Here is a 22218-nt window from a genome sequence, read left to right as displayed (position 1 = left end):
CGAATTCCAATGGGAGGCTGTAACAGAAACGAGATAACGATGTATTAAGGTGCATGAAGGATTATTATAATTAAAACGCGAGTAGTAATAGTGGAAAGATCAACAGGTTAGAAATGCGTACCTAGGTCACGGAACGCCGATACGTGTTGACGTCAAAGGACGAATGATGGCCGACCGCTGTGTTCGGTAATGCTCGCGAATTAGGCGGCGGGGTGGGGGGAGCTCCGATGTCTCGCGAAGCTTCTATTACGAACACGAGATATGCCTGCGATAGAAACCGCGGATAGACTGATTTTTAGCAAATTATTTACAACTTTAGCTAGTCAAGGAATCGCGATTAATACGTACTTTTTAACTGGTATGCATTGACACGCACTAGCTGCTGTCTGTGACACTAATTGAGTGAGTTACTCGACTGACCGCTATCCACGAGAGGCCGCTAAAATCACCTCCGAATTTTCAGGTCGGTATGGCAGTTAGATCGGGCCACGAAAGTCTATAAGAAATTAAAATTCATTTCTGAATCTGTTGGTAACGTTGCGAGTGACACGAAAATGGTAATGGGGGTCCCGGGACCCCAATTTTTGGATTAAAAATCATTGTTCGGTGCACGCCGCGATAATATAAATAATCGAGATCCGGTCAAACCACCGTCAACCGTTCGAATTTCTCTCAACGAAGGTAGACCAAATCGGATTTACGTTTCAACGCACGGCGCGGGGCGGAATCGGCTTTCACTCATGACGCCGTCCGAAAAAAAAATTGCCCTCGCGCCGATTATGCGATGTACGGCTCGTCTGGATTATACTCGTTTGCTGACAGCCGACGGGGAGTTAATGTTTCCGTTGCGCGGGCAAAACGGGTTTAAAAATGCACCGGGACGTACTCGTAAATGTCCAGACTACGCCTGGGGTAGCGTCACGAAACAGGGACTCGGCAACAAGAGAGAAAGAGAGAGCGAGAGAGAGAGAGAGGGGGGATTCATGGGGCGACGAGGGTCGCTCAGGGTGGTCGTAGCGCGGGGGGATGCTGGTCGGTAACCGTCGTGTTCGCGGCGACCCCCCAGTGCACGGCAATAAATTTGTTTTAAAAAGCGCTTTTGTTCGTTCCGCGCGTACGTGTGTATTACGCGTCGGTCTGCGTGCCACGCGCTAAAAAACGGCCGAGGGCAAACGCTAAATCTCGGTACAAAATACGATCTGCCGCGCGCGAACACTTGCTAGGAGGGGGGAGGAAGAGTCTGGCCACCGAGGAACCGACGATCAACGTATGTAGACTTTCCCAAATATATCGTCGTGTATCGTAGAAATATGAAACTTCCCTGGGAGGAAGGGAAAGTTGTGGTTTATGCGCCACCTCGAACCTGCAAGAATTATTAGGGTTGCAAATTTATTAATGCGTAAATTTCGCTGGTACGGAGTCCAAGACTGGTTTTATTTGGTCTACAAATCAATGCTTGGCCTTTTTTTAATAACTTTGGCATCTACTTATGAAAATGAAAGTTTGTATTGTTGACTTTCATTGTTCTGAGGATTGTAATAGCTGTATGTGGGCGTGTAATGTTTATAGCGAGACTATGAGATTAAAATACATATATTAACCTGAATTTTTTTATCAGAAAAGCAAAGAAAATATAGTTGTTTGGAGAACAATCAAGAAATCATGAGAATTTGAGGTTACTAGTAAGTGTGTTAATAGAAATTGAAGTTGTCCACATTTTTCCACGTAAAACGTTTCCTTTGCTACCAAATTTGGGTCATCAGTATTCCCTCAGTTGAATGATGCAAATCAATGTAATTTGGTCTTTTTTTAATTACTTTGGCATCTACTTATGAAAATGAAAGTTTGTATTGTTGACTTTCATTGTTCTGAGGATTGTAATAGCTGTATGTGGGCGTGTAATGTTTATAGCGAGACTATGAGATTAAAATACATATATTAACCTGAATTTTTTTATCAGAAAAGCAAAGAAAATACAGTTGTTTGGAGAACAATCAAGAAATCATGAGAATTCTCGTTACTAGTGTGTTAATAGAAATTGAAGTTGTCCACATTTTTCCACGTAAAACGTTTCCTTTGGCACCAAATTTGGGTCATCAGTATGCCCTCAGTTGAATGATGCAAATCTTCGGTTTGGAGAACACTGACCTGCAGCGTAACACTGACCTCTAAGCGAAGTAACCAGTTTAGATATCAATGTGCGTGGTGCACGCGATGTACCTCGACTTCCTAGATACGCTGGATGAAGGATATCTAAACGACGCCGTGGGAGAGAACGCAAACGCGAGAGAAACGCGAATCAGCATGAAAATCCAACCCACCGTTTACTTAATGATGAAAGTTTCTACCCGGGCGGACTAGCACCCGGAGCTTCTGGGAACTTTTAAACCGGATTTAAGGCGGACGGGAAACTGCGAGAGCTCGGCCATGGCGTCACGTCGGTTCTACGAGATTGGCCTTGGAATTCGCCGTTCTGGACACTCCAGTTTACCTGCAATCATACAACGGAAGTGTCAATTATTAATATTATAATAATATATACAAGACAACGGAGAAATTTAAGGACTTCCAGGAGAATACACGTGTTGCTCTATGGAAAGAGAAACGACAATTTAAGTCTATTCTCCTCACTGACTTACTCCTAGTACTATTCTCTCCGCAAACGCGCCTAAACGAACACGTGGAAATCCTATATGTATGCACACACGGTGACAAAACGCACGAAATATATTCTCAGAGTGTCGGGACTGTTCCATTGCTTAAATTATTCGCGGCCTGTGGGACGCTTTGCTAAAATTACCATGCCCAGCCATAATGTTAATGAATTTTTCAAAACACTGTGGGGGACTGTAGTCTCGAACCGGTTTCGAAACGTAATTAGATCCCCCCGGTGCTCGGGAATGCAAACTTTATGAGGATTTTTTGAGATTACCATGGCCCCCCCCCCATGGTTCCTCTATTGATGGCTTAATAATTAACTTTTACGACGAACCCGCCAAAATGAAAGCAGCTGTATCTTTTAATAACGCCTCGTAGCGTGGCTGGTGTTCTGATTAAGGCGTGTAAAATATATATATGCCCAGAAGTCCGCCTTTAAGAAGGCTATAAAAGAACCATACTTCGCTGCCTGATGTATAATTATAAAAAGGATACGCGGAGCCATCAATCAGCGGCACGTTAAACGAGATTTCGCGAATAACGAAGCCTCGGGATTAAAAAAAAAAGGCAGAAAAAAGTTTTAATAATGAAAATAGTTTGCTGCGCATTTGAGTTCACGATATGTTACAATTCTTTCGATTATTTGTGTGATTTGGACCCAACTTCGTAGCTTCAGAGATGCCCATAAATCGCCCCAAAGTAATTACTTTCCGCTAATAATAGTAATAGTATAGTTATTGTGCATTAATTGCAACAAATATTATGCCACGATATTGATTGTTCCGTGAAGCTTTGTACCACTGATACAAATTAGCAAATGCTTGATTATATTTCTTTAACTTTATCAGATATGAACAGAAACCAGCCCTCTTCGCAATATCGAAACGTGTTCCGAGTTTCTGATAGTAAACGAAGCACTCGACCAAAGCCAGATTCGAGCAAATAAGAAATAGGAAATCCGATGAAATAAAATTTTCCTCTCGAGTATCGCAGAATACTTTTCTCAATTCTACCAGGAACCCAGAAATGTTCTCCTTGAGATCTCAGTCGCTATCTCGATGAAGCTCGCCATCTTTGAGACACGAATATTCCGATTAAATTAGAGCAATTCTCGATTTTTCGGGACAAGTGCCCCGCAAAGGCTCGACTCGTACTTTTTGTGAAACACGCGTGTTTGCTCGTCGAAGAGGAAGCGAATAATAAATGCAAAAAGATGAAAGAACCGTGAGCAAAAAGGAGAAGCACGTTAATTACTGTTCGTTCCTAATGCGCGCGCGTTTGATTCGAGTAATACAAATTCTCTTCAGACCCGGGAGGATTCGCAGCGAATTTTTCTTCTCCCCCTTTCGTGTTCCGTGCTCGGCTCGCCTGTCTGCGCGATTCAGTATCCCGGTAATGTGTTTTCCCCTTATTATTTCTCCTTCGAATCGTAGTAATTCTCCCAATTAACCGTCGAGATTCAAATAGAGAGCGTTTTCGCTGCTTGGGAAACGGGGGTGCCTCGTTCGTTTCTTCTTTCCCTGGAACTATTAAGGGCGCTGCGCCAATCTAAATCGTCCCTCGTTTTCAGCGAGATTAAATTTTCAGGGTTAATCGTCCCGACGGACTCTTAATTTGTCGCCTTGATTCGTCGTTCGTCCAGAACGCGTTCCAGTTCTGCGGAAAGTGTCTCCTGGTTAACGAGCGCGAACTAGAACGTAAATAATTATGGAAGTCATTTTATAGCGGTTCAAACGGCGAAACAGAAGGTATGCAAATTACACACTTTTTCCCCTAAAATGTTAATGTTTTCGGTCAACGCCACTGTGTCTTGTAATATGAATTAATATACTCAAATAATGTTTAATAAATTTGTTTCAAGAAATTTCTGCGTCTTAGATGAACGATAGGTTTAAAATATACGTCAGAATTTGTTGAACTTTAGTGATCAATAATTAACAAATAAAAAGGGTCATTTTTCTTGTTAGTAGAGTTTTGTGTATAAAATAAAGATTTGATATACAGTGTACAACCAACAATAAAGTTTTCAGTATCAAGGAAATATTATACAGCTTTGTTTTGATAATTCAAACATTTTCTCAAATATCAAAAACCATTCAATTTTTACCAAAATCTTACTGTACCCAAATTAGCACTTTTAGGGTCAAATTTTTGAGGGTAGTTTTTTCAACCCTTAAGCTTGAGTCACCACAGTTAAAATAAATACTTGTGTATAATTTTCGATTGTTTTACAAGCGTATGAATATTCATCTGAAATCGCGTTATTGATTTGCAAATGGTCGACGATCTTTCGAGCCCCATTCGATATCCAATTTCCCCGGCGTTCTCCTTAGTCCGCGAATTTAACGGATCATTTCCCGCGCGACTTCTGTGAATAAAGACTGTCGGAGAAAAAAAATTCCCTTCCTTTGACAGCGACAGTCGATTTGAGGATTTTCTTGGCCGGCTTAGACGCCGCCGCAAGACGAGGTAGAAGGAAGTGATCGAAGAAGAAACAAATACTTTCGAGGAGGACTGAGAAGAACGCTAAGCCCGAAGAGTTTCCCCCCTCGGTTATCAAAGACAGAAAGAGAGGGGGATATACTCGATTTCAAGCACCGTTCAGAACTAACAAAAGCCGCTTGACGTAAAGTTCTCTCAAACGATTGGCTTAAGGTTACTTGAGCTGTCCAGTAGACTCAAACTCTTTAATATCGAATGATTTCGATGACTGTCCACCCCTCCATGCCGAGAAATATCAAAGAAATTGAGAAATTGTTCAAAAACCCTTCCATAAACATATACAAGCATCCAAACAATTATTATAAGTCATAACTCCGTTATTATTGCATTTCCGGGAAAAATGCTAAAGCAAAAAGATAAATGGTTCGAAGGGCACTACATCTGTAGGCCTTTTAATTTTGTTTAAATGCAGCAGTGCATGTGCAATTAACAATTGCATAATTTTTTTAAATGGAAATGCATATTTTTTTTTACACAGTTCGATTCTTCTGTTCATTCTACGTAAAAAATGATTGGGGCACCATAGGCAAAATATTGTTAGATCTCGAGATATTTTCGAAAAATGTCTTCATTGAAGAAGATGCTATATAGGGAAATTAAGTTAATAAATTTTTGTTTGTTTTAAACAAATTGTATTGACTATGTTGTAAAGGTAAACACCCTTTCGACATTGTTATCATAACAGAAACATTATAAAAAATAAGTTTTGCAATAACGTTATCGCAACAAATACATCAATACGTTGTCCCCTTGACTTTATTCTGTGGGATTATTTGAAAGACAGAATTTATTCAAATCCCATAGATTCTGCGGATAATTTAAACGCAGTTATGCAAACAATAAAACAAAAAACGTTATCAGAAATGTTTAAAATGTAATGGAGAAGCGTTTCTTCGATAAAGACATTTTTTGAAAATATCTCGAGATCCAATAATTTTTTGCCTATGGTGCCCTAATCATTTTATACGTAGAATGAACGGAAGAATCGATCTGTGTAAAAAAAAATATGCATTTCTATTTAAAGAAATTATGCAATTGTTAATTGCACATGCACCGCTGTATTTAAGAAAAATTTAAAGGCCTACGGATGTAGTGCTCCTCGAACCATTTATCTTTTTGCTTTAGCATTTTTCCCGGAAATGCAATAATAACGGAGTTATGACTAGTAACAATTGCATTAACCCTGTATATTTTCGATATATGTATCATGGTTTTGTATATATTTAAAAATCATGGAAATCAGTAAGAATGGCAATCACTTCTAATCTATCAACTTCGTCAATTTTGCGAATTTTATTTTAAAGAAGAAATTTCAATTTTTCCAATAATTTCCTCCCTTGAGAGTGATTATCTTACAAAGTAGAAAATGTCTTCGTTGTGCAGTCCTCCCGAATAGAATTGCACGCCTTTCGGAAATAAGGTAGACGCACAGCCCCGTAATTTCCGTGAACGAAAGTGAAAATCGATCCGCGGCGCGCGACTGCGTGCTCATTGGCCCACTTTCTTTCCTCCCGCTGGCGAAGTGTTTGTCTCGGTCCCGGTTGACGTATCACGTGCCGTGGATAATCGACAAGGTGGCACTCGGAGAAGCTGAAGAGGTCATCCCGCCAGGATTGGCCTGACCCCGGACCCCTAAACGGTGGGATCCGCGTTAAGGTCGATTTTTGTCGAACGTTGAAAACGAGAGATAGTCAAACGAGATTCAGCCCCTGGAGACCAAGGGGGAGGGGGGTTTGTTTTATAATGAAGACCGATGACAACCGGAGCTCGGCCTGAAATCGAGTGAAATGCCCGCGGGGGTGGGCCGAGTGTGGCGTAAGTCGTCGGCGGGGATGCGCTCCGGCTACTAGGCGAGGCCATTCATTCTGATTAGATGTGGTCTCCCACGGGGACAGGCCAGGGGAGTCTCTCGGTGAACGTGCACGAGTTATTTGCAGACTGCTGGAAAAAAAGAATGAACGCTCGACCTACCCTGACCCACCATCTGCACGACATATATGAAGAGGCGACCAGTCTTTCGACGGCGATCAAACAGAACGTAGAAGGCAATATTCGCGGAATTGTGCGTGTACCGTGTCTGCTTTTTTTTTGACCCCAGAGATAGCTGCTTTTGAGGAATAACAGCGCACGTTTATTCGGTAGACGTACAATCAGAGGCAGGGTACGTGTGCTTCTCGTAGCTTAAAGCACCAGGCGATATCTGATGAATGAAATGGAAACGCTCAGACAAATTTTAGACGTTTACAGGTAAATGTAAAAGCTTGACTTCTGTATATAGTAAGTGAAGTGAAATAATGTTAAATATAGTAGAAATATACACATTCAAACACCAGCAAAATGATGACTTAAACTACCCTTAATATCGTATAATTTATATCACGTTCAATTTTAAACAAAATCCCAGCCATCGAGGGCAAGAAGTGATTGATTTGAAATGTCTTTCTTTCTATTTTTCTCTTACGTTAACACATTCATTGTATTTCTCTTCTTGCAATGCTTCGATTAGTAATCTTTGCATTCGAACTTTTTATTATACCTGTATGCATATGCAAGATATCTCATTTGTAGCTTTCCAAGCCATTTTCTAGGAATGTATTAGGAAAAGCAAAACGATTTTTTTCACCATTAGAATGCAGAGGGGGAGTTTTACGTCGCGCTCGGTTATAGCGAGCCCTTCAGAGTTACGGTCGGGCACGCCCCTTCAATTTTCTTCGTGGAACGACATACAATTTTTCCCCAGTAATGAACATCTCATCGTCTCTAACAACATTTACCTAAAAAACAGTTTGAAAAGTTTTATATATTTCGCATATAACTAAATAGAATTTTTCAGCCGATAAAGAAGAAATCATTTTATCGAGCATTCAGAATGTTTCCAATTTATTTCCAAACATTTATTAATCGTTTTTTGCAATATCGTCAGTGTTTTTGCAGTTATATCATTGCAAGCCAAATGAATTTTTCCCCCCGAATGTTATTAAAATATTAATCGTAACTTTATTTTTAATATGACAAAAATGAATAATTCTAGAGGTATAGAAACCCGTTGTTACTAGAAATAAATGTTTCTTTCATATAAAATCGAGACTTTGTTTTATCGAAATAAGATTAGTGTTTTTTTCATTAAAAAATCTATTTTTTAACAGTCTTGATGAAGTGTTTAAACTGAATTTGTTTAAAAATCATAGCTTGATAAGTACGTTTTGCACCAAACATTTAGAGTCAATAATATGAATTATGCCAATTGACGTGATGAATGATGGGAAATATTTTTCCATTAGAATATAAAATCACGGATAAAATGGGATGGATATCACGGATAAATGGGTTTGCTAAGAAACCATAGCTTAATAAGTACGTTTTGCACCAAATATTTAGTCACTAATATTATGCCAATTGACGTGATCATTACAATATAAAATCACGGATAAAATGGGATTTTCTTGGCGGAATTTGCTGCTTCATTCGACTAGAAAAACGAATTCGGCGCTGATAATCGGTTTCTAGCAGCCGCTGATGCAGCAATATGTGGTACGAATGATATTGCCGTAGTTATAATATTCGGTGAACTGAACTGTGCGACTGATCCCGGCTATCTCTTGCTATATAGCGGATACTGACCTATGGATTACAATAACTGCAGCCAATACATTAATCGCATTATCGTTTGTTACGATATTCCGTCTGCATGGCGTTCCGATATTGTTCACTGTGCCATTACGTCGAATAAGTTGCACTGGACGTAAAACTTGTAATACTTTTCATAAATTATAACGTATGCTACGTTTCTCCTTTCTTTAAAGTGTATTTATATCAGGGCACGATATTAAATCAACGACGAAAGGACCTCGCAGAGATCTTATGGAAAATGGCCCCCCCAGGTTAAATTAGCTGAATTTTTGATGTGATTTAATGATGTAAATTGAACAGATTCCGAGATACGGGAGATCAAAAGTCAATAATTATTCTAAACTACCACGTTTGAGCATATCTGAGTGCAAGAAGCACTGTTGTGTACAGTGCCCATTTATTTGACCCCTCAAAACTCAATAGCAATATCGTGGGCCCTTAAATACTACCCCCTGACCCTCTGACTACCCTTCAGGAGTAAAAATTGTTGCGTCAGCACGTGGTTCAAATAATTTTACATTTCGGAATTATCTCTTTAACACAAATAATACTTTATTTAAAAACAATAAACTTGGTTAATACAAAAACAATTTCAAGTGACATTCCCCCTTCTTTTTAAACTCTTCTAGTACTCTCACAGGAAGATTATTCCCTAACAAAAATAAAAAAACTAAAAAATATATATCATGCGTGTAGAAGAGTGAACCTTTGAGTAGTATATTCTAAATACCTTACACGCAATATCGAGACGCGTACTTTTGCGGAACAGAGCCATGTTTGCCATCGTCGGTTAATATTAGTTCGCCTCGCGAGAACAATTACCCGGGCATCGCGTTTCAAGCTGCTCGTATTTCATTTCGTCCGATGTTGTTTAAACTGCGTTTCGAAATCCTCCGCCGTAGACCCGGTATCAATTTTCAATTCGCTTAAGTACCGCGTGAATATTTAACAAAGCGCCCCGGCAGTCGTGTCGTCATTAAATATTGTTACATCATATTCCAGCGACGGGGTTGCAGCCCCCGCGAGTAACGATATTTCGAACGATAAAGTAACTTTGTAGCGTTACCCCCGAACGTCGACGGTGCAAAAAGGGCGTCGTCTTTGCGTCGTGCTCCTCGACCCTATCCTCCCGGAACGAATTCAGAGCACCGTCGTTCCCACTCATACCGGAAACTCTTGAAAAACAATAACGCTGTCGTTGACTCTGAATTTTCCGCGGTAGCAACTCGCCGTTATTTCGTTCCCGCGAGCGTTACGGGGCGCGGAAGGGCGGGGGTAGGGTAGATTTTCGACCATATTATTTCCCCTGCGGCACTTTTCCTTCCTTCCTCCTCCGAGCCACCGGCGAAAGAAGGAAGAAGCAACCCCCTACACCCTCCCTCCCAACGCCGTGACGGAGTTACGCCCACAACTTTTCCACTTGTTCCCCGAGCCTGAAACGAGAAAAGGCGAAGAATGGGAGGCAGCTCGAGCGCAAATGGAGAAAAACCGAGAACCGAACCGACCAGCCGGCGTTAACTTTCGGCACTTACAAGTTTGATGGGATTTCCCCTCCCTTCTTACCTCCCTTCGTCTTGGATGCCCTCGCGAAAATAGCGTATTTCTCTACCCCGATTTTACATAATTTCATTTACACGCGACCACCCCTTTGATACAAGAAACGAACCTCCGATGAAACTTTAAAAAAGTATAAGTTTGCAATATTATTGCTCTGATAAATTAAGTAATATTGAAATTTGAGCTCGACAAAATATTCTACTTCTATTCCAGATATTTTCTTCATAAAACTCAATTCTTAACGCATAAAATATATATGTAAAGAAAGAATACTTTCATTAATTGAGGTTAGCCGCGCTTTAGTAGCTCAGCGCGCCCTCTAATCAGGATATCGAGACCCAAACGAGAGGAAGACAGGATATAGAGGGAGATTGTGTAAGAGGCACATGTGCAATGATCTAACAATGGGTCACCAAAGGGACACTTTAAACGTGACACGTCACATCACGTTACATCAGCCTAATCGAATCAAAGGAATCATCGCAAAACCGAATCGAATTGTAAAACAGGGACAGCCAACCATAATTTCCCTGTTACTTTCTCCGTTAGCGTAATTTGTCCAGCAATTTTTTGGGAAGTGTAGAGGATCTGATTGTTCGATTAGCCAAGATTAGGGGATCGTAGGGACGTAAATGGGTTCGGAAGGATTAAACGGATCGGAGGATATTAAAATGACACGTGACGAGGGTAGACACCGGTACTAGGTCGCATCCAGGCGCAAATAGTAATTAAAATCAACTCAAAGCGGATACAAACCAATCTCGTAACAACAGCAATTAATTATCTGCGGTTGAATTTCTGTTTTCCTATATCGTAATATATTTGCGTCTAGTGGTCCCGGGGCGGGCTTCAATATGCTCTATTAGTGCTTTAATTCATTATTAGTAACCGATTGGATTATTGAAAGCAATCTGAGTTAACGTTTATGTTGCTCGATCAGACAGTGATAAATTTCTCATCGCGGTAAAATCTAGCTTCGCTAATTGTATTGTATAAAGAAAAAATTAAGCTCAAAATGGAGGATTAAACACAAATTAATTGATTGGGTTGGTGTTTTACGATAAGAAATATTTTTTATTGGATTGTATAATTTCTTTGAAGGTTGTATGATTTTCAAAGTATCACAGAAGAATAATGTTTATTTGTAAGTGAAAAATGAAAAAGAATCTTTAAATTATTTCCACTTTGATATTAATTATATAAAAAATTAAGCTCGAAGTGGAGGATCAGACACAAATTAATTGATTAGGTTGGTGTTTTACGATGTGAAATATTTTTTATTGAATTGTTTATCTGTTTATAGGTTGCATGGGTTTCAAAGAATAGTCTATTTGTAAGTGAAAAATGAAAAAGAAATTTTAAATTATTTCCACTTTGATATTAATTAATTTTGAAAAAAAAAAAAATTTATTTATAAATAAGAGTCATTTTTCATATTTTTAGGTAGATGGAAGACAAAAATCCTCTTCACAGAGATGCCATATTCGAGAAAACGCCACTCCAGGTAAGTGTGTGACTTTGAATTTTCAATTTTCGCTAAAATAGAATTATTTTGGGCCCAAAAACTGTACTTCATGATTCCGGGCCAGGGCCAACGCAGAACCCTATGATGTAACTACAAAAATGACTGATTTTAAAGCCTAACACGTCCTTAATAAAATACAAAAAAAAGTTTTCATCCGAGATACAAGAAAACACTAAAACGTGTAATGATCGCCCAGAAATCCATCTTTTCACCCTGTTTTAATAATAGTACCCATGAACAGGGACTCCTGTATCGATCCCCTGCATTCTCAGCAAAGAATCGCGACGCGACGCAAATGGCAGCGTTGCTTAAAGTTGAAACTTAGCAGCCCGCAGTTCAGAACTGCAGTTAAATACCGCGTACAGTTTAACTGCAGTTCCGCGTCTGGGGAAAAACGCTCGAGTGTTTAATGTCGGGTACCCCGTTCCTCTGTTCCGCGGCAGCCTTCCGGCACGACTGTCTCTCCCCGTTGCGCCAAGTCCGACCGCCCATCCATCTGTCTATCCGCGTCGTGGTAACTTCTGCGAGCAGGTGAATAGACGCACAACTCCATCAGCGGAGTTCTCGTCAGACACGAGCATGGCAGACACCCAGGGATTGCGAGGGGACGAGGTGTAAAAGGGTTTGGAGGGCCAGACTTCTGAGAAGGGCTTCGCGGTATTATGCTAATCTCGTTAAACTGAGAGCGGGTCAGACGGTAATAGACCTTACGCCATCGTATTAAGATAATAACAATGAAAGGGTTGGGTGCAGCGAGGCATTGGACGACGTCGTTGCATTATCAGCTCGACAACAGCGTACAGGCGTAATCTTCTCAGTGTTCACCAGATAGACATTCTTCTAGATTGACGATCTATTCTAGGCGTCTGGCGTCTCTTCGACGACGATTTTCGTCTTCTCGATCTCTAGGCTTCTTCCAGGCGATTCTGGCGTCTCTTCCAGGTTGATTTCGTCCCTGAGAGTTGTGAAAACAATAGCAACTCTATTAGGAAAGGAGGATCCAAGAGAAGACTCTTTACAACACACTTGCTGTTAAAAGGAGCCCTTGGATATCTGATTTTTTGACTAATATCCCCCTGGTCGACGCTGATTTCGATGCTGATTTTTGTCTCTTCGGTCTCTAGGCTTTTTCTAGGCGTCTGGTGTCTTTTCCAGGTTGATTTCGATGCTGATTTTCGTCTCTTCGGTCTCTAGGCTTCTTCCAGGCGATTCTGGCGTCTCTTCCAGGTTGATTTCGATGCTGATTTTCGTCTCTTCGATCTCTAGGCTTCTTCCAGGCGATTCTGGCGTCTCTTCCAGGTTGATTTCGTCCCTAAGAGTTGTGAAAACAATAGCAACTCTATTAGGAAAGGAGGATCCAAGAGAAGTCTCTTTACAACACACTTGCTGTTAAAAGGAGCCCTTGGATATCTGATTTTTTGACTAATATCCCCCTGGTCGATGCTGATTTCGATGCTGATTTTTGTCTCTTCGGTCTCTAGGCTTTTTCTAGGCGTCTGGCGTCTTTTCCAGGTTGATTTCGATGCTGATTTTCGCCTCTTCGATCTCTAGGCTTCTTCCAGGCGATTCTGGCGTCTCTTCCAGGTTGATTTCGATGCTGATTTTCGTCTCTTCGATCTCTAGGCTTCTTCCAGGCGATTCTGGCGTCTCCTCCAGGTTGATTTCATCCCTGAGAGTTGTGAAAACAATAGCAACTCTATTAGGAAAGGAGGATCCAAGAGAAGACTCTTTACAACACACTTGCTGTTAAAAGGAGCCCTTGGATATCTGATTTTTTGACTAATATCCCCCTGGTCGACGCTGATTTCGATGCTGATTTTTGTCTCTTCGGTCTCTAGGCTTTTTCTAGGCGTCTGGTGTCTTTTCCAGGTTGATTTCGATGCTGATTTTCGTCTCTTCGGTCTCTAGGCTTCTTCCAGGCGATTCTGGCGTCTCTTCCAGGTTGATTTCGATGCTGATTTTCGTCTCTTCGATCTCTAGGCTTCTTCCAGGCGATTCTGGAGTCTCTTCCACATTGATTTCGTCCCTAAGAGTTGTGAAAACAATAGCAACTCTATTAGGAAAGGAGGATCCAAGAGAAGACTCTTTACAACACACTTGCTGTTAAAAGGAGCCCTTGGATATCTGATTTTTTGACTAATATCCCCCTGGTCGATGCTGATTTCGATGCTGATTTTTGTCTCTTCGGTCTCTAGGCTTTTTCTAGGCGTCTGGCGTCTTTTCCAGGTTGATTTCGATGCTGATTTTCGCCTCTTCGATCTCTAGGCTTCTTCCAGGCGATTCTGGCGTCTCTTCCAGGTTGATTTCGATGCTGATTTTCGTCTCTTCGATCTCTAGGCGTCTTCCAGGCGATTCTGGCGTCTCTTCCAGGTTGATTTCGTCCCTAAGAGTTGTGAAAACAATAGCAACTCTATTAGGAAAGGAGGATCCAAGAGAAGACTCTTTACAACACACTTGCTGTTAAAAGGAGCCCTTGGATATCTGATTTTTTGACTAATATCCCCCTGGTCGACGCTGATTTCGATGCTGATTTTTGTCTCTTCGGTCTCTAGGCTTTTTCTAGGCGTCTGGTGTCTTTTCCAGGTTGATTTCGATGCTGATTTTCGTCTCTTCGGTCTCTAGGCTTCTTCCAGGCGATTCTGGCGTCTCTTCCAGGTTGATTTCGATGCTGATTTTCGTCTCTTCGATCTCTAGGCTTCTTCCAGGCGATTCTGGAGTCTCTTCCACATTGATTTCGTCCCTAAGAGTTGTGAAAACAATAGCAACTCTATTAGGAAAGGAGGATCCAAGAGAAGACTCTTTACAACACACTTGCTGTTAAAAGGAGCCCTTGGATATCTGATTTTTTGACTAATATCCCCCTGGTCGATGCTGATTTCGATGCTGATTTTTGTCTCTTCGGTCTCTAGGCTTTTTCTAGGCGTCTGGCGTCTTTTCCAGGTTGATTTCGATGCTGATTTTCGCCTCTTCGATCTCTAGGCTTCTTCCAGGCGATTCTGGCGTCTCTTCCAGGTTGATTTCGATGCTGATTTTCGTCTCTTCGATCTCTAGGCGTCTTCCAGGCGATTCTGGCGTCTCTTCCAGGTTGATTTCGTCCCTAAGAGTTGTGAAAACAATAGCAACTCTATTAGGAAAGGAGGATCCAAGAGAAGACTCTTTACAACACACTTGCTGTTAAAAGGAGCCCTTGGATATCTGATTTTTTGACTAATATCCCCCTGGTGTGGTGGGATAAAGGCAGAAGAATGATCCTAGGTACTCTAAACGCCGCTAAATCTACAATCAATGCTTCCTTTCTCGCAAGGGTCTCTCGTCCCTGGTGAAATTGATCAAAATAGATTCCTTTGGAAAGAAAGACAGAGATAGTTCCTCATAAATATTAGCATACTTGGGTTAAGTAAGCCTCCCAAGTACCCGTTCTTTTTATATCTCGTATAGCAAAAAGAAGCTAGTTATTTGGAGTTCAATATTCCCCTAATAATAGCAGAAAGAGGAGTAGGAGAATATAGGTCAAGAATCTAGGTATTTGTAACACGTCACATGGCAAAACTACACACATGTGTCTTCTCTTGCAAGAGTCATATCCCTGGTGAATCTGTTCCTAGGATCTGTGAGACAGAAAGAACAAAAATTGAAGTTTTTCGCAGCCATTGCACTCTAGAGCTAGACAGGCCTTCGAAATCAGTTGCTTTACGACTAATTGTAACACCGTTGCGTCTGGTTTGAAAGATATCGCCGGGGCTACTTGGTGCAAACTGTTCCAGGAAGTTATGGGGACCACTTTGTCTCAATCTAAAGCACATTACAGTATTATTCCACAATCAAGACGTTCGAGGACTACAAACTGAGCACAAACGATATTTTTAATGCACTGAAACCTTTGATATAAATGCAATTTCATAATTGTTCCAAGCATGAATCTAAAATTTAAAGAGTTCTAAAAATTCAAGAGTTGTTTTTAAAATAATATTTATCCACACACGTTGAAGCATCGACCTGGCTAATGAGCTCCAATAATCAATTTTGTAGGGTCACTTCTGAGACATCTGCAACTATAATTATTGCTATTCATACTGGAATTAAAGTTTTTAGTTGAACAGCAACAAATTATGGATCAAAATTAATTATTAATCCTTCAATTTTATGATCTTTAGGATTTATTTTTTTATTTACCATAGGAGGATTAACTGGAATTATATTATCAAATTCATCAATTGATATTATTTTACATGATACTTATTATGTAGTAGCTCATTTTCATTATGTTTTATCTATAGGAGCAGTTTTTTCTATTATCGCTAGATTTATTTATTGATATCCAGTTTTTACTGGTTTAATTAACGAATTTCGAATGGTCAATTAATCATGATCAACTCGTGAAAAATTCATAAAATCTTCGAACGAACACAGTTAATTTACAACATTCAAAATTTTGGACAACAAAAGTTCCATCATACATTCAATCTCCACTATTAATATTAAAAATTTTTATTAAATTTGTGGATAATAGTCAAACTAATCTCCACTACTAATATTAAAAATTCTCATTAAATTTGTGGATGATAGTCAAACTAATCGCGTCCACGGATAGTTAATCTTCAGGCTCACAAGCCCAAGAGGATAAAAAAATCCTCGCGGTTAGGTCGCGACAGTTTTCGAATATTAATGCGAATCGCTATACATGTATGCTCCATGACGCTAGCAGGTTTTACGAACAGATAGGCCACGCTACGTGACACGAATAGTTTTACGAATTATAAAGACTTACATGTAGGTCAGCAGCTTAGATAATATGAATTTTGTAACAGCGAAGCTTGGTGCATACACATGTGGCTGGGAATTCTTTGGTCCAAACGTACGGTGACCTGCAAAATATTCACATTTGTTTAACTTGGGAACAAAAGCATGATAGATGGTACAATGTTTATAATTTGTCACTCTACTAATATTTGTTTTACGAAAATCTAAAATTAATATCTAATTCATTTTTGTTTATTGTCCACTATTGCTTTTAATCCTCTAGTTTCTATTAAATAATGGATAATTTTTGGTTCGATTTTGTATCATTCTTGGTGTTTCCTGATAGACAACTCATGATGATGACTTAAATTTTACTTAAATAGTTAAATAAATAGTTAAATATTAAACTAGTTAAATTCGAAATTTAAGCTGAAAGGATTCCATCGAAAATCGTTTCTGATTTGGTAGACAATTTTTTCTAATTCGACTATGCATTTAGAATCATATGTTTTTAAACTATATAAAATATTTTATAGTTTAAAAATGAAAAATATTCCATGTACAACATTGCAGAAGATATGAAACATTTAAACTATTATAAATCCATTTTTAGAAGCGAAAGAAAATATTTTTATTTTGCATTTCTAAACACATATATTTTTCCAATATCAAAGAAAAATAACAAATACGAAACTGCTTGTAAATCACGTGCTTTCAAGAATTAATTCCTATGCAGCTTAATTTTTTATATCTTATGTTATGTTTGTGAGTTTTTTTATTGAATAGACAAATCTATTTTCGATTTAAATTTCAAAACCATTTGCGTGTTAAAACTAAGGGATTTAATCACTATTGCGCAACTTTACTTATCGGTTGTTGCGAAAAATCTTGGAACTTTAATGGGAAAGGGCGTCTTTCACTTTAGTGAAATATGTTTCTCTATAGGAACGCTGCAGGATGCACAGGCGTAATTGCGTTCTGAAAAGTTTTCGTGGAATGTAAGCAGAAGGAACGTTGCAATAAAACACGAAAGAAAACGTGTGATGCAGTAAAAACGTTGAACTCGCGTGGCAAGATAAAAATTTACAACTCATCCGTTAAATTTCACAAACTACATTCAATTCATGAATGAATTAGGTCTGGGTTAGGTCTGGATTAGATCTGAGTTAGGTTTGGGTTAGGTCTGGATTAGATCTGAGTTAGATCTGAGTTAGGTCTGGGTTAGGTCTGGATTAGATCTGAGTTAGATCTGAGTTAGGTCTGGGTTAGATCTGGATTAGATCTGGGTTAGGTCTGGATTAGATCTGAGTTAGATCTGAGTTAGGTCTGGATTAGATCTGGATTAGATCTGGGTTAGGTCTGGATTAGATCTAGATTAGATCTGGGTTAGGTCTGGGTTAGGTCTGGATTAGATCTGAGTTAGATCTGAGTTAGGTCTGGGTTAGATCTGGATTAGATCTGGGTTAGGTCTGGATTAGATCTGAATTAGGTCTGGGTTAGGTCTGGGTTAGGTAAGCCCAAATCGACAATTTATCATGTACTTGTATGTTATCATGTGTAATCGAAAAAAAAATGAAAACTGTTATTTCAATACAGAGTCGAACTGGTCATATAAGAAATTTACTCAATTCAATAATAAGAGTGATTTGATTATTTAAAATTTCCCAAGCAGTCAAAATGACTTCCTTGGGCAATCTAGTGTTACGTACAAATAAAAAACACACATTATAAAGATGGAGCTGAGTTTTAGAGCTGGTTACATATAATAATTCTAGATTTTATATTTATTTATATATGAATAGTACAACAAAGAATAGCAAGAAAAAAAAAAATTGATAAATACTCTGATAAATTAACTGAAGAAAAAGAGACAAAATGTATATATATATTTTTTTTTTTTTTTTTATCTGTGATTTCCACATGTGTTGGCGCAGATGCCACGTGGTTGCTTATCATAATCGAAATAACACCGAAAACCTCGCGGGGGAATTTTTCTACGCCAACGTCATCTCCTTGGATCCTGATTAATAATTACGTTAAAGCCACCGAGTCCTCGGGCAATGTCGTACCTTCCAACAGATTATGATAATGTAGTCCGTTTTGAACTCGGGAGGAAATTTTCCGCGAGGAGTGCCCGTCTGCGCATAAATATGGAGGAGTCTGATTGAAGGGTGGCAAGGGAGTAGATCCCTGCGCGCAAGCTCCGTGTTGACTCAAAGGAACGGTGAAAAGGAGCGGAAGATGGAAAACGAAGGGGTGGGAAAGGGGTGCTGCGATAAAGCAACCACCCCATCAGTCGCTTTCACGAACTGGGGGGGAAAAAAAGGAAAAGAAATGAGCGACAATTGAAGCGGTCCGATCGAGACCAGGTGTGACTTGATTCTCACGTAATATACGCCGGCTTAAGTTTATCCAACGGGGAGAGATTCCTCGCCTAAATCTCTAATGAAACCTTGCACGTGACCGGCTGTTCACAATCTCGCGAATCAGATCCCATTGTGCATCTTGGTCAACAATTTTGGCTGATTTGCACGAATTTTACTGGAAACGTCGCAACTCAAGCTGGTTTTGTGGTAGCTTGCATGAGAAGCGGTAAAATACTCAGAGTTTCATCATTTCTAGCATATTGGGGAATAAATTTTGAGTGTACACTAGGTCTTTGATGGTGCACTTGTGTTCATTGGCTTGACCAATTCTCCCTATGGTAGGCCTCCCTATGGTGTTCCTCGTTGCCACCATGGCAGGGGAAACCGAGGTTTCCCTAGGGGAAAAATCAGTTAATTTAGCTAACAGAGCTACTACGCCTTCGCAGTTAGTCTCTGAGGCAATCTATTTGTGTGTATCAAAAGCAACAGCTTCTGAGGGTCAAGGTAGGAAGGTTGAGGACACAGGCTGTGCATTTGAAACAACACGAATATTTCTTCGTGGTTCGAAACAGAAGGCCTTGTAGCTATCTATTATAACTGTTTACAATTCCTTTCGAATGTTTGTGTATTCAGAGTACGAGAAGTTTCCATTTATATCGACAGTCATCAACTGTATATTCAAAACTTTCCCTGTTCTTTGATTACACAATTCCGAATCGCATTATTTTGACATCGAGCCATACAAATATGAGCGTGTCTAAATTACACAAAAAATCCCCGAAACATTCCTTATCGTCTCATAGTGATTTAACCTTGAGAACAACTCCAGCAAATCAGATCGCGAGGACAAAGCGGATGATGCATCGCCGAGCAGATTGCGGAATATTATTAAACGGGTGCGCGTTCCAGAACACAAAAGTGTTCCCCGGAGGTCTTCGGGATTAAGTAAAACGCTGGACGATCCCATCCTAGCGCAACAGGTGAAACGCTATGTCATTTTTTAACGGATACTTGCTAAGCACGCGTTGCGAGGACGATACTTCGAGAATTTATGCGTCCTTTTCGCCCGAAAGAGATCAAATTCTCGTCATTCGTCTTCCGCTATTGCATCAACCAGGTTCTTTGGCATAAATCGTGAAACTCGAGGCTCGAATAGTAAATCTCGATACTCGAACCGCACGAGGAGCAATAGGACTCGACGTCGGACTAAGACGAACGCTCCACCGGGATAATCTATTAATGGCGGAAGTCGTCCTGGTGCGTTTAAAATGCAGGAAGCTTAGCGTGCCCTGTGCAGGGATTGCAGTTGGCCTAGCGCCAGTCTGCTAAGTGGTCCATGCTTTTCACCGGCACGTTGCTCTCCTTGCTTCGTTCCCAACGTTCTTCGACAGCCTACCCCGTAGAACTCGTTGGATTCGAACCAGTACCTGCACGTACACCGCGTTGCACTTTTCGCATCAGCAATTGCCTCTTTGCATCCTCTTCGTTTTAATCGACCACGCTCGACCCCCAGTATATATTTCACGGAAGGAAATTAACGTCGGGGGATCCGTAGCTTAAATCCTTCCTTCGATTTGCATACCGACGCGATACCAGTTCCGGTGCTAGTTCCAGTCCAGGTGCACGTGTTTCCTTTAAAAGGGTCCAGAGAACGCTAAAATTGTGACATTTTTCGTGAATTTTTTGCTCCGACAGTCCGCGTAATAGCTCTTTCAAAGTATGCACACCTTTCTCTGTTACTCGTTGCGTTTATAGATGGTAAAGAAGTTTTGCTTTGGAGCCTCGAACGTTTGGTTTCTGTTTCTTTCTTCAGTTGGTATCTTCCTGAATTTTCGTTGGAAATTTCTTTGATCTCGAAGGTATCAAAAATCACTGTTATTCGTAACCTCGCGAGCTGAATTACGAATTTAAATGTTTGCAACGCGTGAGTTTTCAGTATTATACTGAAAGTTATGGCCAAAATCGTACACCAATCATGTCAGAAAATGTTCAGAAATGATGGATATGTTACAGTGAAACACCGAAATCTGGAGAATGTCGACTTTCACCGGTGAATGTTGACATTCACCATGCACTAATGGTGAGTGTTGAACATGTTGGAGATTTATATTTTCTTCTCCGTAATTCAGTCGCTATAAAACGTCACAAGGGTGACGTAACTTTTTCGCCTCTCTTTCTGAAAGGATCTAACCCAGACCTAACCCAGATCTAACTCAGATCTAACCCAGACCTAACCCAGACCTAACCCAGATCTAACCCAGACCTAACCCAGACCTAACCGAGACCTAACCCAGACCTAACCGAAATCTAATCCAGACCTAACCCAGACCTAACCGAAATCTAATCCAGACCTAACCCAGACCTAACCGAAATCTAATCCAGACCTAACCCAGACCTAACCGAAATCTAATCCAGACCTAACCCAGACCTGACCCAGACCCTAGATTTGGGTTAGGTCTGGGTTAGGTCTGGATTAGATTTCGGTTAGGTCTGGGTTAGGTCTGGATTAGATCTGAGTTAGGTCTGGGTTAGGTCTGGGTTAGGTCTGGATTAGATTTGAGTTAGGTCTGGGTTAGGTCTGGATTAGATTTCGGTTAGGTCTGGGTTAGGTCTGGATTAGATCTGAGTTAGGTCTGGGTTAGGTCTGGATTAGATTTGAGTTAGGTCTGGGTTAGGTCTGGATTAGATTTCGGTTAGGTCTGGGTTAGGTCTGGATTAGATCTGAGTTAGGTCTGGGTTAGGTCTGGGTTAGGTCTGGATTAGATTTGAGTTAGGTCTGGGTTAGGTCTGGATTAGATCTGAGTTAGGTCTGGGTTAGGACTTATTACGTAATGATCTAGAAACAAATAAACCTTCCCAAGTATTATGAAAAATTAAGTCGACGGAAAACAGAGAAAAGGATGAAGCAAATTGCAATGGAAGAGCTGTAGCTCTCAACATACATTGCATTTGTCCTTAAGTCCTCAGTTCACCAGCAAAGTAGCTTCAAAGAACTGGTCTAAATCAATGGATTGTTTACATAATAAAGTCCAAGACTTGGAAGGCTTGTAGTGTACATCGAAAGATAATCTGAAGATGAAAGGTTCGATGAGAGTTGGCTTTCGACAGGGCCTTTTCGGTATCGCGAGCATTTCGCATTCAACGCCTGCGTGCAGCGTTCGCAAATGACGAGCTAATTGGACGTGGGTTATGCGACGGAGTCAGAGTAAATGGAATTAGGAATTGTAGAAACGACGAGGA

General features: G+C 40.3%; 1 protein-coding gene across 1 annotated transcript in view; it reads left to right on the top strand.

Annotated features, from left to right (window-relative positions):
- LOC122402895 (semaphorin-2A) overlaps positions 1-22218 on the top strand; it is a 680389-nt gene that overhangs the window by 59781 nt on the left and 598390 nt on the right. The window contains exon 2 of the mRNA XM_043406053.1: positions 11791-11851. The gene's annotated coding sequence lies outside the window, so the exon portion shown is untranslated. The remainder of the gene's footprint in view (positions 1-11790; positions 11852-22218) is intronic.

The sequence above is a fragment of the Colletes gigas genome, unplaced genomic scaffold (genome assembly GCF_013123115.1).
Source record: "Colletes gigas isolate AHSC1104 unplaced genomic scaffold, ASM1312311v1 Colletes_gigas_Sc00041, whole genome shotgun sequence".
NCBI lineage: Eukaryota > Metazoa > Arthropoda > Insecta > Hymenoptera > Colletidae > Colletes > Colletes gigas.
Note: the sequence above shows the minus strand (reverse complement) of the source record. Positions and strands in the feature narration are given on the sequence as shown.